The sequence below is a fragment of the Mytilus galloprovincialis genome, chromosome 3, assembly GCF_965363235.1.
Source record: "Mytilus galloprovincialis chromosome 3, xbMytGall1.hap1.1, whole genome shotgun sequence".
In the NCBI taxonomy this organism is placed as follows: domain Eukaryota; kingdom Metazoa; phylum Mollusca; class Bivalvia; order Mytilida; family Mytilidae; genus Mytilus; species Mytilus galloprovincialis.
This window is the reverse complement of record NC_134840.1, coordinates 87,002,586-87,021,526: the sequence shown is the minus strand read 5'-3', so window position 1 is coordinate 87,021,526 and position 18,941 is coordinate 87,002,586. Positions and strand designations below refer to the sequence as shown.

At 34.0% G+C, this 18,941-nt stretch overlaps 2 protein-coding genes across 2 annotated transcripts in view; one reads left to right on the top strand and one right to left on the bottom strand.

Annotated features, from left to right (window-relative positions):
• The window catches only part of LOC143069262 (melatonin receptor type 1A-like), a 43,511-nt gene extending 40,586 nt beyond the window's left edge, over nt 1–2,925 (bottom strand). The window contains exon 1 of the mRNA XM_076243804.1: nt 2,867–2,925. The gene's annotated coding sequence lies outside the window, so the exon portion shown is untranslated. The remainder of the gene's footprint in view (nt 1–2,866) is intronic.
• LOC143069269 (uncharacterized) overlaps nt 1–18,941 on the top strand; it is a 425,535-nt gene that overhangs the window by 113,677 nt on the left and 292,917 nt on the right. The gene's annotated exons all lie outside the window — the stretch shown is intronic.

The window sequence follows — 18,941 nt, the reverse complement described above, 5'->3', positions numbered from 1 at the left end:
ATGTTAAGGTTTTGGCTTAAATATTTCAAATACAAGAACATAAATAATAGGCCTGTCATGTATATCCATCTCATTTGTTTCGTGAAATACAGTATTTCTATGCTGAAAATTTCTAGTTTTCACCTTCAAGAAGTATCATTAACTGTCGTCCATGTTTAGAAGTTATCTTCTTATATTGTACACATTTTTTTTATCTCTTTTCACTCCGATTTCTATGAAATTTCTAATTTTTGTGGTAACAAGATGTAGGAGTATTTTTAAACAAATCATGTTGAAAAAGTTGCAAAAATCGCAGGAATCAAATCACAGCAAACTTGTAACGTCAATATGGTAATCGTCTCATGTTATGGTGTATACATATCTCAATTGATACGTTACACTCGTGCATGTTCAAACTATACTGACTTCATATACAAGAGTTTGCTCCTTACAGAGAAACTGCTTCAATTAAGTTATAAGGAAGAAAGATTAAATATGACACGATTTGGTTGATCTATGCTGCGTGTATGTGTCTTAACTAACTAATGACATTTCAAACAATTCTTCAATTGTGTTTTAACCTCTATGTCTTCTGTCTGCTAAGTACCAAACGAGACCTATTCCCGAATATGACTGATTTACCGAGTGTGAATTTGCATTACTATACGACATGTCCCGGTAGTTTTTACATCCAACATTCATTGTTTTTATTTTTGATGGTTCTGTTATAGCTTTGGTTGAAAAGTGCGTTATTAGTTATCAAAGGTACCAGGCTTATAATCTTATGCGCCAGACACGCGTTTCGTCTACATAAGACTCATCAGTTTAAATATATTTTATTGTCCAAAAACATTGACAATAGGATTAGACAAAAGTTTTACAACTTAGAAGATGTTCGTTGTTGTTCTGCGGTTTGCATGTTATGTTGACTATTAAATTATTTGTGTGTGCGTTTCTCTTTGATGAATGTTCTAGGGTATATTTGTGTTGTATTTTTGTCACATAGTGTTGTCATGTTAGCGATATTTTTAAACATTGTCATAAAAGCGGAAGATTTTGCTAGCCATAAACAAGGTTTTACCATTGTACTTGAAATGTCCTGTACCTAGTCAGGAATATGGTAGTTGTTATCAAATAGTTCGTTTATATTCATGTAGGCCTTTTTATTTATGTTGAACGTCAGTGTTCCAGTTGTTCCTTTGTTTCCCTCTTATAGTTGATGTTTCCCTCGGTTTTTGTTGGTGACCCGTATTTGTTTTCTCTCAATCGAGTTAAGACTTTTGATCACCGTTATACAACGTTTGCCTTTAGTTATACCTGCATTATCCGTCATCTGAATTACTATTAAGTCCAAAAGTAATGATAAAGAAACATATTTCTTTTTAGTATCATATACATAAATATAGATTCAACCACTGATTCAAGTTAGACATGATATTTACAACTTCAGACATTTAAATTTCAAATTTAAAGTGCGAGACTCTCAAGAGTGGATAAATATTATGTTGTACAAGATTTGGTCGTGGAATCTGATTCTCTTATGATTTTTAGACCTTAGACAGATAATCTCAATACTTCGTTTCGAACGACTAGCAAAATCATGTGCTCTTTTTTTGTGACATAATCAGACATGGTCGCCTCTTTTATGAAGTAACAATATTAATTTCAAAGAAAAGCAAGAAAATGTGTCGCCAAAGTCGAATTTTTAGTAATAACAAACTGATTTCAAACGAACCACATGTTGATAAAATAAAAATAAAAAACAGGTCAGAAAAAAAAGAGAAATCGGGTAAGAATTAAAGGAATCGACGAATTCATATGTATAGCAATTTTGTTCTTACCTTAAATCAATATTGTTTTACGTGTTAACTTGCTATATTAATAGGAACAAAGATGCAAGTATGTCAGTATTAACACAACAATAAATCTTCAATAATCGTATATCGAGCATGCAAAATCTCTTTTTATTCATTGAATATAATATTATCTGGACACAGTAAAATTAATATCACATAAATATATGATAAGAAAATCAATTCACTTCAAAAGGAAAAAATAACACTCTAGTATCATATTCAATAGCCTAAAAAGATATAATAAGTTTCGATGGATTGACAACATCTGGAAAATAAATATTTATAACCTTTTAAAATATTAATTTGATGAACATTACATACTGTTATTGCTGAAAAAGAAGTCACGTTTTATCTTACATTTAAAACTAGTTTGAAAAAATCCTTTTTATACCAATCTTTTCAGCAAAATATTACAAATGTGTTTCTTGGATAAAGCATTAGAAGATAGCCAGACAAGGGTTCTCCCATGGGAAATGATAGTAATATCCTGATAATACAACCATCCAATCAATAAGTGCAACATTAACAAAGTAGGAAATACTGCTAATAAAAGCATTTAGATTATTTCATCAAACAGGCAAATATTTCATATGCAAATACTAACACTGTATGAAGACCTACTAACTAATAACCAGTCATTTAACCCTTTCTATGTGTGTCATTACGAAATTGCTTCCAAAAATGCTTGAAAATCTGTGTTAATAACATTAACGGTACCAATTTTCTTGCACCAGATGCGCATTTCGACAATACATGTCTCTTCAGTGATGCTCGTGGTCAAAATATTTGAAATCCAAAGCTTATATGAAATTTATCAAGAATGAAAGCAAAATATTATTATGAACTATATCAGAAATATTAATCTGTAATAGTATTATACTTAAATATAAAATGGTATATAACAAAACAAAAACGGTAGATTTTGAATAGATGTAAATTAAATATGTTCAAGTCGTCTTATGGAATATATTTCTTATAACTATTTTGATACATGAAATAATTATACTCATGCTGACAAATAATAAGCTTACCTTCGTTTGTTATATTAGTTTAACGTAGTTCAATGAATGTTAATTAAGGTAGTTACAAAACACCTGATGACAACACCTGTTTTTATCCTGCCAAGCTCCTCCTTAACAAATGACCATTAGTCGACTGTTGTGATGCTGACAAATTGAATGATTCTGTATTTCTGCATCATTAAGAGTCGTTCAACTTATACACCAGCAAAATGGACCTATTGATATATCTTTATCGCGGCATCTACGACTAATTATGTTTCTACAGTTAGCTTTTTCAGACAAAAAAGATATGATGAGTTTTACGGTGTTATACAGCAGAATTGGGTAAATGCTTACAGTAGTCACAATGGTGGGTGGAAATGTTTGTAAATGTATAACGATTCCGAATATAGAAACATGAGAAATTCAAAACCAACCTATGTTATAGTTTTATGGGTTGATGTCAGGTGTTTCTTGGATACCACTTATAAGAACGATGAAATCTAAAGGTTGAGGATGTTAAACAAGTTCTAGAGCATCACACTAAGTCAGCGGTGGTTTATCAATGTTTACTTTCGAAAAAATAAAATTCAAAGAGGCGAATCAAGTTAAACATAACAAAACTAAAGGAGGTTAATAGTCTCATACTAGGCATGCATCACCTGCAACGCTAATCCACACTTACCAAAATGTTATTTGATTTTGCCATTTAATTAGGGACTTTCCGTTTTTAATTTTCCTCGGAGTTCAGTATTTTTGTGATTTTAATTTTATGTTACAATTATGAATAGGAAACAATTGATAAAATTACAGATAGGATTGACGACATTATTCACGATTTCAGACAGCGATAAGGTTTCCTTATTGAGTCGAGACAGTGTCATATCCTATCGGTAAAAAAATCTTAAAGCTGACCGTTAACCCAGATATTTTCCAGAGAAATTTCTAATCTTAAGTTTGGCACACATTACAAGTAATTAGATCGCCATTTTTATAGAGGATATTAACCTTTATCTTAGTGTATCTTAAATTTAAGTTTAATACTTGCATTCAAAACGAGGTTAGGTATAAAATAAATTAGTATAAATTCAAGAGTATCATATTAATACTTGAAATGATCGACATGACGGGTGTTGTTCGTCCTTTTTTCTTTTGATCGTAGTGTTTTCTTGTTTTTCTTTGGTTTCAGGTTTTAAAATAATTTCCTGTTATCTTATTCCTACCCATTTTTCGTGAAAGCCTTACAAAACTGATATGTTCAAGACATATTACATTGAACTTAATTAAAATCATAGCAAATACTGAATATTGTTTAATTCATTGATAATTAAAAAAAATGATAACTTTACAAGAATTAAAAAGATGGATAAGATAAGTCAAATGTCTATGTATCAGGGAGAATCAACATATGCGGGAGGAGGAATGCAACCAGTTGACGTTATATAAGATCTTTAAAACGGTTTAAAATGAGTAGAAGATCTTAAATATTTTAGAGGTATGACTGACTTTTTTTTAAATTTTAAATTTTTATTTAATCAACTTAGAAGGATGTAGTAAATGCAATTTGAAGGCAACAAAACAAATAGCAAAAATAAATAAGATTACTTAAAAGATCGCAGCAAATGTCAAGATTCAAATTCTAGAGAGTACGTTGTGGTTTAACTACAAAAAAAATAATAGAAAAGAAAAATGGGACAGTGAGGGAGAAGGGGTTAATAAAATTATGATAAAAACGCACTTAAGGATGAGCAAAAGTTAAAAAGGCACTACAGCAGCAAATCAAAAATCAGGACTGTTCTGAAAAAAAAGGTAGCAACAGTCCAAATAATTATTACTTCTTATTTTTTTTCTTTGACGCCTTCCTACGACTTCACGCTGAAGCCATTATTTACGTCTGGACTTTGAGAGAGAATTTTGGGGGGAACTTTGCGACCCAATTTTGGCATGAAATCTTCTTTCCATCAAGAAATATTTGCATAGTTACAAAGTATTACCTTCTTGTGCTTATTGATGCAAAATATTTCCCAAAACATCCAAAAGAATTGATAAAATAAGATACGATTTAAGGTGAGCAAATATACTGACTGACTTTAAAAACACAACACTCATTTTGTAGATTTTTTTTTACAAAATCATGTTTGATCCTCATACAACTACTATTCATGCTTATCATACTTCTGATTTACCTGATCATACCAGATTATTGAGATCGCACGAATTTCAGAAATCGAAATTATGAACCAATAACAGATTTTTTCATTTTTTTCTTTCTTTGTGAAACAGTTCTTTCAATCCTTGGCCACACATAAATCAGTCAAAAAATGTTGCATCTCCATATTACCAAGACTTAGGAATAAAAAACTGGATCAACACATTAGATTACTGCAAAAAGGAAAACGTGAACGTGCTGCAACCAGACAATTTGACGTCAGGGAATCGTCTTACTGTCCTTCCAACAATGATACCGGAAGACGGGATTTGTTGAATATCATCAATGACCAGATCAACATTTAGTGACAATGCAACGTCATTTGCGAGACAGGTCTACGGCCACAACTTCAACTGCTAGTCAAATGTTTCCGATTAACTGCCAGAGAATTGACTGCAGAAAGCATTTTTAAAAGCCTTAAAGTTTCAACGGTATAATTGTCAAACCCATTGTAATGGGTGGAACAACAGCAAAATCAGAAGGTGCAAAACAGAACCCACAACGTACCGAACAGAATTGGTTGACCTTTCTAACAATTATTTTGACGTTTGTTACAGTCAGTCATTGCTTTTGACGGTGACACGTTCGTTAGTAAGGGGGAAACCAGGGTTTCAGTGTATACAACAATATTTGAACATTGAAAATGACGTAATCAATTCACCTTTCGAACTGGCATTTTTTGTTAGACATTGAAGTAATGAAAGAACTTTCTGTTTATAAGTTTATTTACAAACAAATGCATATTTGAAAATTGGAATAAAAAGAATGATATAATGTTGCATTTTTAAAGTCGGTCAGTATATCTTTTTTAGTTTTAAGGGCTTACGATACAGTTTTGATCCAATATTGAAATTTTAATGAAAATTTGCAAATAGGCAATTTTTAACCTGATTAAATCAAATGTGTAATAAAAAAATATGTTCTACTTTTTAGGTAAAAAGAGGTCGAAATTTCAGACTTACTTTTCCTTCCGACAGAAATGCATAACTTTTGTGTCTTTAAAGATAAACACAAGCCGTTTTTTGTTAAATTATTTGAATGTTTGGAAATTACTCAAATTTATTAAATATTCCTGAATGTAGAAAAAAACGTCATTTTTTGCTATATATTTTTCAAATTAAAAAAAAAATCCATTATTGACTTTTTCATGAAAATAGGTACAAATAATCTTCATGTGTAATCAAACCGCATGCCATTTTATAAAACAGGGGTCCATGAACTCGTTTTTAAGTTAATACAGTTTGAATGATAAAAATCAGTCGAAAAATGCATCTTTTCCCGATATGTCACAGTTGACGTCGCGAAAATAACATTTCACGTTAGCAACGTCATTACCACCCCTGTAACTGTATCGTATGCCCTTAAAATGGTTTCCCAGATTTTCTAAAATACGTCACTTCCGATGAGAACAACATATAAAAGCTGGTAAAATTTAATGAACCCGAATTTCCGGAAACGTTCGATTTTTTTTATCCGGAAATTCAGGTGTGCCAAATTTTTCGGGCTTTTATATTTTATTCTCTCCGGAATTGACGTATTTTAGAAATTCTTAGAAACCATTTTGAAACTTAAACAAATATCTGCTCACCTCAAATGGAACCATATCTTATTTCATCAATTCTCTTGGATATTTTGGGAAGTATTTTGCACGTTTTTCTGTAAAACAGTAATATCGGAACGGTTTAAAAGGAGACAAAAAAATCCAAAAGAACAAAAATGAAATCAGACGTCGAAAAAAATCCGAATCAAAGCATGACCTAAATGAAAAAAGACGAAAAACAAACAAATCCACACAAAACTACACAAAAACTACGTACAGTTCATGCAGCAGAAAAAAAGATTTAACATGAACCCACATTGACTCAAGGTCAGTTTTTGAACATCATCATGTTGTTGCTGTTGTAAAAGCAGAAAATACATATTTTAGATCTCTTATAATGGAACCAGGTTAAGCAGATTTAGCAACAAGGTCACTTAAAGTATATACTAGATTCGTGTCAACAAGTAAATAAATCATAAAAAACTGCCTTGAAATTATATATTAATTTGGATTCGACATAAAGACAGTTAATATATTTAACTAACAGTTACTTATTATAAAGACAGTAAAGGGCAGAGTTAAAACACAAAATACATAGAAAAAAATAATGTCCTTTTTTATTCTCATATCAAATGGTACTTTAACAGTTTAAATGAATGCATTGGTTATCAAAATGACGTCGATCGAAAATTGAATCGCAAAGATTCCTAGTTATCGTAATGATATTGCTCGTAAAAATATTCCAAGAATTACAATTATCATTAAAGTCCTGCACGGTGATCATTATAAGAAATTATATCGTATTTTAAATATTATACAGATAAATGAGTAGTAGACTATTTGTACAATAAAACATCGTCATTTGGTAAGTAGTGACATACACATATTTAAAATATCATCTACTAATAAGGATACCAATACAAAGCTTCTTTTTTTTATTGCATCATAAAAAAGTAGAATAAACTTAAAGTCAGAGTACTTTATCGAACAGAGAAATCATGCAGCTCTATGGATTTTGTCAAAGTGGGATATAAAAATCAAACACAACTTCCTGTAATGAATTTAAAAAAACATGTATCAGTGTGCTTTTATGTGTATGTAAAGACACTACAGCAAAACATATAAAATTTCTTCAAATAGATGTAATTATAACTGATTATGTGAGTCCAGCAAAAGGTTCGTGTGATTTCTTATAGACTCAAAATTGTAAGTTGTAATTTCCATTTGAGAAAAATTGTCGAGATAATGGTTATATGACAAAAGGAACATATACATTGTCGTATGTGACACATGATAAAAAAAAAGCATAAAACCGCCAGTAATATCTGGTCTACATACTGTTATCTTCATCACAACAATATATCATACTGAACCTTTTGTTGCAATGAGGAATTCATAAAAAAAAAACATACGCTAATTTAAGACTGTAGGATGGCAAACATTATTTAAGCAGATTATTTACTACTTCGAGTTTGGTTTAAGAAACAACGAGCATACGTTGATATGGAATTAGTTATTATTGATCTGTGTCTACTGGCATTCATGTTGACTGATATACTGGTTTGATAGATGTACGCACACGATCGTGCTTTTCTCAGACTTATGATATATTGATACTAAATCCGTTTGGATGAATTGATAAATATTTTAGGCTGAGAAAAAAAATGTATCTATTAGTTGATATGTGGGCTTAACAGTATCCGCGGGTTCTGTTTAATCGATAACTTGTATCTATGAGTCAAGCCTTTCTAACTTATTTTTGAAATTTTCCCTTATGTTGTGAAAGGTAAGGTGAGAGTTGTGTGCACTCAACGCCATGTTTTATGTCAACAAATTGTATATGTCTAGTGGTTGTTATGGGTTGCAGTCTGTCAAACTAGTTTTTTTTTATTGCAGTATACAATTAGGGTGACTACAGATTACCGATGTTCCAATCTTAATCAGGGAGAGACAAATCAAGAAAACGAACAAAAACTGAGGAATCTTCAAAAGGACCAAGACAGGGTTTGTTGACAAGGGTACACGATCACTTTTATGCACTCGCCATGCAAATTCACACTCAGTCAAATTTCTCAAAAGGGAATACCCCTCAATCAGAATAATAACTATATACTAGTACGGTATCCAAAAGATGTAAGACGGCGAAAACATGATCCTCGTGAGTCAAGACACCGACACATCGTAAAGATAATCAATTCATGTTGAAGTATGTTTAGTTTGGATTTCGATTTTCTTTCTTATAATTTTGTTTTTATGCAAAGAGCACGAGGTGTTATGTAAGTCTGTATACTGTGAGCATGCACTAGCGCAAAGTATTAAATGAGGTATGTATAAGACACTCGATGGAGCAGAGGGTTTATAATTGCTACCTTGGAAATGGGAACTTGACAAATCGTAAGTTAAAATCCTCGCGTTTGTCATAAATTTTAGTTTGAAATCCTCCATCGAGGGGGAAAATAATCAATTATTAAAAAGAGTGCCCTACGACAAACTATGAGATGTGATCGCGCTCATTAAAAGCAGACTGCTCGTTTTTCATCTTTTTATCGGGGCTGTATGCTATTCTTATCTATAAGAAAATCTTATGTTAAAGGGTCATAAGCTGCCAAATTCATATTCACAAATTTGACTCAATTTCTGATATAAGACTTATAACATACTAACACGCATATAAGTTATGAAAAGTTTAAAATAAGCAGTTAACGGTACAAATTTTGGATAGTACATATCAGCATTTCGTGTGTATTCCAGTCTAGACGCCATCTAATCAACCAACGATGTGACCCCTTAAGTCTGCCGACGGTCATATAACCTGATATAAACATAATAAAAAAATAAATATAGATAGATAGATTGCGAGCTCGTGCATCTTTCTAGGTTGATTTTATATTGTAAGTTTAAAAAATATGTTTAAAAATCGTTTTTACCTTTATAATCAGTCAACCAACTGGTAAACCATGATTTCGCATCCAATGTTTGTTAACATTCTTTTCCAGTTGAACACGCCTAGATCAAGCGTGATCCATCTCTAGCTAACGGAATCATTTAAAGTTCACATGAATACGGATTCAATGATGCCGAATTATTCTTTTGCAAATAATTCATTAGCGATATGTCTTTGTTTATTTTTTCAAATACTGAACAAAACTGATTGTTAAAAGCGAAATATCATCCCACTAATTCGCTTTCATTAATAATTGAAAAAAATCATTTCATTTTCTTTTCATTCCATAGCTTAAAGTCATATGAAAATTCAAATTAACAAAAAAATGTGCATATGTTTTTTTTATAACTAAATGGTTAGTGTTTCTTATAAAACTCATGTTCATATACTTTTTTTAAAGAAATTTCTTTAATTTGTCCAAAGGCAAAAGACATTTACGCATGGATCTGTCATTGAAATAAACAAACTATTATCGTGTTGTACATGTTAAGTAACACGACGGGTGCCACATGTGGAGCAGGATCTGCTTACCCTTCCGGAGCATCTGAGATCACCCCTAGTTTTTGGTGGGGTTCGTGTTGTTTATTTTTTAGTTTTCTTTGTTGTGTCATGTTTACTATTGTTTGTCTGTTTATTCTGTTACACCGTTCCGTAATTTATATAGTTCGTTTGATTATATTTTTAATCTATTTATGTTCTCCAGTCTAGGAGGATTATTCATCTTTAGCGTTAAAACATCGTACCGTCGCTACCTTTCCCTCTCTCAAACCGAACATTGCAAGGTCATACCAGTTCTGGAGAACTTTTCAAAAGACAAACGTCATCTAGGTCACAATTCGTGGCTAACCACAGAGTGAGTTAACTTTACAACATTGTTTTTGTAGCCTTCAAATTACTCTATACATATTTGAACATTCTCTCCGTGAAACACTGGAAATTTAACTGCTCTTGAAAGTACAACATTTTCTCGGATTCAACGGACTGTGCTATCTATTACCTTTGACATTTCGTTTTAATAATATTAATTGAACACATTGAAAATTGTATTTTATTTGTTTTTCAGCTTTTTTCCATTTGTTAGATTGACTCTTGATTAAAGTATCAGCACCTGATAGTCTTTTCTGCTTGAGCCCAATCGTCGGTTATACTTAATGGTCAGGCCATTACAGTAAAAAGTCTACAACTTGCCTGTTGTGTCTCACAGATAACTCCACTCCACAGCTACACAGCAACCTACCTGTTGAGCCCTGCATGTACGCGTCATCCCTTGACGTACAGTAAATTGACGACAACCTGTCTTTACATATCCAGACAAGGAACGACAACGTAGCAACGTACATACCTTCACACTGACAGTGGACTACATATCTTGTGTATACTGGACAGCAACCTAACAACGTTGAGTCAACATGGATCCCAGTCATGTGGAACAACAAGAAGAGATTCAGCCCCAAGAAGGAGATGTCCCTGAACTATTAGAAAATCCGTCTAATACATCACAGTCAGATGAAACTCCCGAGGCTAGGCGAGTACGTGACCTCACGGAAAAAGGACAAGGAGCTTTCACTGAAAAACGTGACAAGTTCTGTCAGGAACTAGAGGCTCTCTGGGCAGACATTGAATCCCAGTTATTGGAAGTAACAACGCCTCCTAACGATCTCCAGCAACTCCTAACAGTCCAGGACAAACTTGTTAAAGCCTGTAATAATTATCGTAGGCTTACAGATGAATACCTAGACTTTCTGAAAAGGACCCGAACATTGGAGAGTCAAAAAGAAATTGATGCATGTAAACTCTCTTTGGATTTACGTCTGTCCAAAGTGGAGCTAGTTATGGAAAAACTACACGAGCATCGCCTCGCTCTAACAAAGGCCAAATCCACTAAAACAAAGACCTCAAGGGGTAAGAAAACCTCGCACAGCGGTAGCTCTAACGTGTCAGACATGTCAAGCCTGGCACGGAGAAAGCGAGCCAAGGCAGAGGCTGCAAAGTCTAAGATAGCATTTGTCGAAAAAGATGCCCTTATCCTACAACAGGAAGCAATGTTAGAAGAACAAGCCCTGTTCAGACAAAATGAAATGGAACAGGAAGCAGCACGCAAAAAGGCTGAAATGGAACAGGAAGCAGCACACAAAAAGGCCGAAATGGAACAGGAAGCCAGTCGTAAACAGGCAGAAATGGAGCAAGAAGTCGCTCAACGTAAACATGAGGCCGCACAGAGAAAAGTGCAATTAGAACAAGAGGCCGCTCACAGAAAAACGCAATTAGAACAAGAAGCTATGCGCAGGAAGGCTCAAATGCAACAAGAAGCCGCACGAGTAAGCCGGGAAAAGGCCGAGCTTAAAGACAAATTTAACCTTCTTGAAGCACAGAGAGAAGCTGCAGCCGCAGAAGCCGAGGCTCGTATCCTGGAATACGATGATAGCCAAGCGTATAGCGATCTCCCTGACGAAAAGGAAGACCCGCTCCAGCGTGTGCAAGATTTCGTCAATAAACTTCCTGTATCAACTGTTGTTAAGGAAGTAACAGGACCTCAAAAGAAAAAACAAATTCCTGTTAAGATCGAGCTGAGTCACGAAGCACCAGCGTTCGTGCCATCCGTGGCACCGAAATTGCTGTCACAGACATCTGCCGTCTTGCCTTCAGATAATAAGTCACCGGAAGTTACCTTTATCCCAGATCTGGGATTAGTAACCGGCATACAAAAACTAGGTCTTTCAGATGAGAGCCATACTGAACACCAAAAACAGGGTGTTAAAGAAGCCATCCCTGTCTTACGCACAAAACAAGACGTTTTAGAAGAGATCCCTGTTTCACACAAAAAACAAGACGTAATAGAAGAGATCCCTGTTGCACACCAGCAACAAATCAACCTTACATCAGAGATAACTAGATTCCTCTTACGCAAGGACCTGCTTTTCTCCCGATTAACAAGCTTTAACGATCGGGCAGAATCCTTTCATACTTGGAAAGCAAGCTTCAAGAACGTGACTGATGAGTTACAAGTCTCTGACTCAGAACAGATCGATTTACTGATCAAGTGGCTCGGTCCAGAGTCTGCTAAACACGCCATTAGCATAAGAGCGTCGAACGCCAATAATCCTTCCATAGGTATACAGAGACTATGGAAGAGGCTTGACGAGCGGTATGGTGCTCCAGAAATGTTGGAAGCGTCTCTCATGAGTAAACTTGCCAAATTCCCTACATTGACGAATAAGGACAACGCACGTCTCTACGAACTGTCTGACATTCTATCTGAAATAGAATATCACAAGGAAAATCCCAAGCTGGGATGTTTGCTTGCTTATTTCGATTCTTCGTCCGGTATAAATCCTATTGTGGAAAAACTACCATACGGACTCCAAGAAAAGTGGATAACAAGGGCTTCAAGATACAAGTCCAAATATGAAGTTGCCTTTCCGCCATTCACAGAAGAATTCTCTGCCTTCATCAGGGAAATGAGCAAAATTAAGAACGATCCTGGGTTCATCTTTGGGTCAAATGTAACACCAAATACAAAAGACGCTACGCCAAGGTTCACACCTCAGACGTACTCTAAAGTCAACGTCCATAAGACGGCTGTTGAACAGCAAACTGAAGACAGCAGTCAACAACAAAATCTGTGTATCCTACACAAGACAAAGCATACCTTGAATGAATGCCGAGCATTCCGAGCCAAACCAATCGAGGAACGCAAGGAACTGTTAAGACAAAACAATGTGTGCTACAAGTGTTGTGAGTCAACCACACACAGAAGTCGAGACTGCAACGCAAGTATCAGTTGTAACGAGTGTGGAAGTGAACGACATACCACAGCACTTCACATCACTAGACCACAACAATCTGAAAGTTCCCAGTTTAGCTCACCCAGACAAGCCTACGGCGGGGAGCTAACACAAGTCTACGGCGGGGAGCAGACAGAGTCAGCTGAAACAAAGTTAACCTCTGTAAGTTCGATCTGCACAGAGATCTACAAAGATCATAAGAGCGAGAAATCTTATGCCAAGATATTACCTGTGGACGTGTACCACAAGGACAAGACAGACAAAATTATCAGAATGTACGCCATTATTGACGACCAAAGCAACCGGTCTCTTGCCTCGCCTGGATTCTTCAGTCTGTTCAACATTCGGGAGAAACCTGAAAACTACTCTCTTACAACATGCTCCGGCAGAGTAGCTACTTCTGGGAAAAGAGGAAAAGATTTCGTCATAAAATCTGTACATAGTGACGTACAATTTGAACTACCTACATTAATTGAATGTAATAATATTCCCAATAATCGAGACGAAATTCCTACTCCTGAAGTTACAATGCATCATCCTCATCTGACAGAACTCAGAGGAAGCATTACACCACTAGAGGAACGTTGTCAAATTCTACTCCTAATTGGAAGGGACCTTATAGAGGCACACCACGTCCTTGAACAACGCCTAGGACCATCCCAAACTCCATTTGCCCAAAAGTTGAGACTTGGTTGGGTCATAATTGGAAATACACACATTGACAAGCAAACTGTTCCTATTGAAGTCAACACAAAGATAACTAACGTTTCAATCACGGAATCAGAACAACGTCTTGCCTCAAGACCGGAAATAGCCGTCAAGGACAAGAATCCAATTGTTGTTCAGTCTAACGACAAAAACTTTCATTCGAATGCCAAGGTCGCTAAATCGCATTCAATACAATCCCTTGAATGTACAGGACCTAGTACCAAGCCTGGTAAACGCACAAATTCATCTAAAGGGACATCACTCGCGTCACTAAAAGCAAAATCTGTGACTTCTATAGAAAAATCTATAGATAAAGAAAGTTTCAATCCGAAATCAACAGAACCTAAAGTTCATGGAGAGGAAATCAATAGCATTCACAAACCTATTCCGAAAGAAGGACCTATTGCCAAATCTGACTTGAATATAAGTGAAAAGGAACCAGTAGTCTTATCTGGACATCATCACAAAGTAACACCTTTTCTTGGACATTACTACAACAAAATCAAGCATGGAGGACCCCACTTCACAGACAAAACTGCAAGATCAGCAGGATTGAACTTTAAGACGAAACGCTTAATTTCGCCTGATACTAAAGAAGATGGAGCTTTTCGCCAAACCGGAAGAGGATCAAATATTAACTCTCGTCATACCCATCGGAGGACCACCTTTAACCGTCGTCGCCGTCTCACAACGTTGGAGAAAACAGTTCCTACTATCTCAACAACAGCTATGGAACATTCTACAAATCACAGCGATCTCATTGGAGAGATCCTTCTTCATAGGACAAGAAACTGTGCCGAACCCAGTTTTCCGTGGAATAAATCTATTCTGGAAACTTTATAGTGAAATGTCGTAAGTTGAGACGTGATATTTCTCACACGACCAATTCATTTCACCTGTATATAATTCAATTCATATTGGGATTAATTCATTTGTGTAAATCTTGTATTCATATTCGAAAAATTTATAGAATAGTGATATCAGATAGACATCAGACGGGAGTATTCTGTTACACCGTTCCGTAATTTATATAGTTCGTTTGATTATATTTTTAATCTATTTATGTGCTCCAGTCTAGGAGGATTATTCATCTTTAACGTTAAAACATCGTACCGTCGCTACCTTTCCCTCTCTCAAACCGAACATTGCAAGGTCATACCAGTTCTGGAGAACTTTTCAAAAGACAAACGTCATCTAGGTCACAATTCGTGGCTAACCACAGAGTGAGTTAACTTTACAACATTGTTTTTGTAGCCTTCAAATTACTCTATACATATTTGAACATTCTCTCCGTGAAACACTGGAAATTTAACTGCTCTTGAAAGTACAACATTTTCTCGGATTCAACGGACTGTGCTATCTATTACCTTTGACATTTCGTTTTAATAATATTAATTGAACACATTGTAAAATTGTATTTTATTTGTTTTTCAGCTTTTTACCATTTGTTAGATTGACTCTTGATTAAAGTATCAGCACCTGATAGTCTTTTCTGCTTGAGCCCAATCGTCGGTTATACTTAATGGTCAGGCCATTACACTGTTTGTCTTTTTCATTTTTAGCCATGGAGTTGTCAGTTTATTTTCGATTTATGAGTTTGAATGTCCCTCTGGTATCTATCGTCCCTCTTTTATACACGGGTTCAATGTCCATTCTTCTTTAATGATTGTTTACCAATAGGTGACAATCTGTAAACTACGACTTCAAAACACGATAATTAATAAGCTGCCATATTTTCACATCATAACAGCCAGAGAGAAATTATTGTTCGACGATTATACGATATGGATGCGGAAAAAATGGAAAAAAAACGTGCACAGAAGACGAAGTTTATGATATATACATGCATTGGTAAAAGAATTGGATAAACATTGTTTTACCAGTCACTTGTTTCGTATGACTTCAATTACAGATTATTGATACTCTCTGAAAATTTTATAAAAAAAAAAAAACGTTTGTGCTTTTTACAATTTAAAGCTTGACATATTTTTTTCCATTATTTCTGTTTCTGAGTATAGTTGTTTCAGATTCCGATATATTTTGTTGTGTGAGTGTGGGTTTTTTTTCGTCTGGTTGACGTATACTCAACATCTAATTTTACTCGTACTTGAATGAAACAAATGCATTCGTCTGGTTGACGTATACTCAACATCTAATTTTACTCGTACTTGAATGAAACAAATGCAATTGCGTTTAAACTAGACGAAGTATAGAATCATTGGAGAATGGGAATATGTAAAACCACTGATTTGAAACCGAGTTTTATTGATAAATTATATCGTTGCGTAAATGTTGTGTAATCTTAATTACGATTAGATGGACTTAGGTTTACGTCAGAGATCCACTGTAAATGTCTCCATTGATAGTATCAACAGATCCATTCATTTAATCAGAAACCAACAAAACATGGTTGGTTCCATTATGCTCATTGGAAACGTGCCTATTGATCAGCTCATAGAAATAAATTAATGCGTTTTTGATTGAATGTACGACATGTGACAACAAAAAATATATTTTAATTGCATTATTTTTCACCGTGATGGATAGCACTAACGTATCATTATGAGAGCATCACTAACGACGTTCTCTCTGATAAATGATCTGAATCTATGTTTTCTATATCATTGGTTGAATGTATTCTATTTTGATTATACAAATATAAAAATGAATTGTTCCCTGCTGGTAGTAAATTGTTGTGCAAAACATCTCCCTTTAATGTACACAGATTCCCGCTTGCTCTACCATATTAGATTTTCAATAATAAAATACTCTAATTAGTTATGGTATCCGTAATGTGATCAGATCTTTTTGACAAACATTTCTAAAAATGATCAAAAGAGTTTGAGTAATTATTAAACATGTCGTAAACAATAAGGTTTTACGGGTATAGATTTAAAGTTTCACTTTGTTGTAAAATGATTATCCATTATTATTAATCGTTGAAGGGAGGTTTCATGAATTAAGTTAACCCTTTATAATTTACTAGCGTAGACATTGTAAGTTATTTTCTTAACACTTAGCTTCTATTGTCTGGCGTCTGTCGTTCTTTGTGCCTTCAATATCCAAAGACCATCTCTTTTTAAAACTATGTGACTTATTTGAAGTAAACTTATTGTATATAACTCTTCTCAAATGTCTCCTTTAAAGCCTTTTTTCCCGTGATGATGAAGGTTTTTTTTTTGGTACATCTTAACAGAACAAATTCGGGAAAGATATTAATTTATAAACGATATATGTTTCTTGTTTTACAAGGTAGCCTGATTAAGTCACAAACTAAAAAACGCCAATTTGACCTTTCATGTCGTGATATGGGATTTTGTTACGATCGGAGCAGAATGAGACATGTGCATGGCATATATTAAAATATTGTTTTCATTAAATATAAAACTAAAAGGGGCAATATAATAAAAACTGTTGAAATGTCAGATCAATTAGGAATTTGCAGGGCGTCGATAACTATGGGTATAATAATATTCGAAGGCTAAAAGTAATATACGTGGATAAGAACTCATGACATCATGTTCGCTTATTTTGGCGACTGAACAGAAATAATGTTATACAGCATTGACAAAATAAGTAATATTAAACTCGATATTAATCTAAACAGTGATTGAACTATACATTACCGAATTAAATTTTTGTCATTGAATATTATAAATACTAATAATGAAATGATTTAACATATACGACTTTATCGATAGTAACATACAGTCAAAGAGAAAAATTGAAGGATAGTTCTTAAACTCATTACTATTTTACATGATTGTGGAAAACAGTATCTTTCAAATATTCAGCTAGGAAATATCTAACTCGAGAGTGTTGATTATGTTCTGCGTGAAATGGATATAAATTCAAACCTTGAACGCAAATTTTAATAAAACAAATTCAAGCAATACAGCAACATTGACTCAATTTGAAAACAGGAGCACAATTTACATGAAAAGATATCGGTTACATCGAACCTGTATTCTTTGATTTAACAGTAGTTTTCTTTTATAAGTCCTTACATTTGTTTCATATGTTTTAATCTAAAAAGCATGTGAAAATGGTAGTACGCTGGGTTCTTTAACAGGAGAATATAGAATGACATTCACAAAGTATGTGAAAGTAATACCAATATCGTTATATATATGAAACATATCCTATGTGTTTTGAAATAATTTTACCGTTAAATCCTTCTTTGTGTATAAAAAATTAGACAGTAACTAAATCAAAAAACTTGGACGACGAATCTTTATTTTGAAGACTCCTTTTAAAACTTTTAACATGATTTGTGCGCTCTGTATATTACAGTGTTTTAACGATTTAAATGAAACATAGATATTAGTTCTTCAAAATTACAGCTATATCCATCAGTTCATCTCTAATATATTGACAACAAAATATCAAAATCATTAACTAACTGTTTACAAAACTTTCAGAATACTAAGAATATTCGATCTCAGGAATATATTACCTTATGTGTATTGCGCAAAACCTTTCGGAATTTTGTGTCCTTAGAAAATGCTCTTCAACTTCGAACTTATTTTTGCCATTTTAACATTAATTCAAGCTGCCCTGATGAGCCTTTTTTTTTTAGACGAAACGACCATCGGCCGTATACAATTTCAATCCTGGTATCTATGATGATATGATATATAATGATTTAACTTACATATCTTGTACACAAGGCAAAATAAACATGTTTGCATTTACAGTCAATGCTAACTGTGCAAGAGCTAAAAAATTGATTTTTACTTCTGGACAAAATGTTTGTATTTAGAATCGCAACATTTGCATAAATATTTGATTACAGAAGACATCCTAAATCAACACAGCTGTAAAGAACAAATACAATGCATTCGTTTTTTTCAAAATGTATCTTTTAAGTGCTATAGGAATCCAGTTAATTCATGTACCATTTGTATGCGATTCCTAAC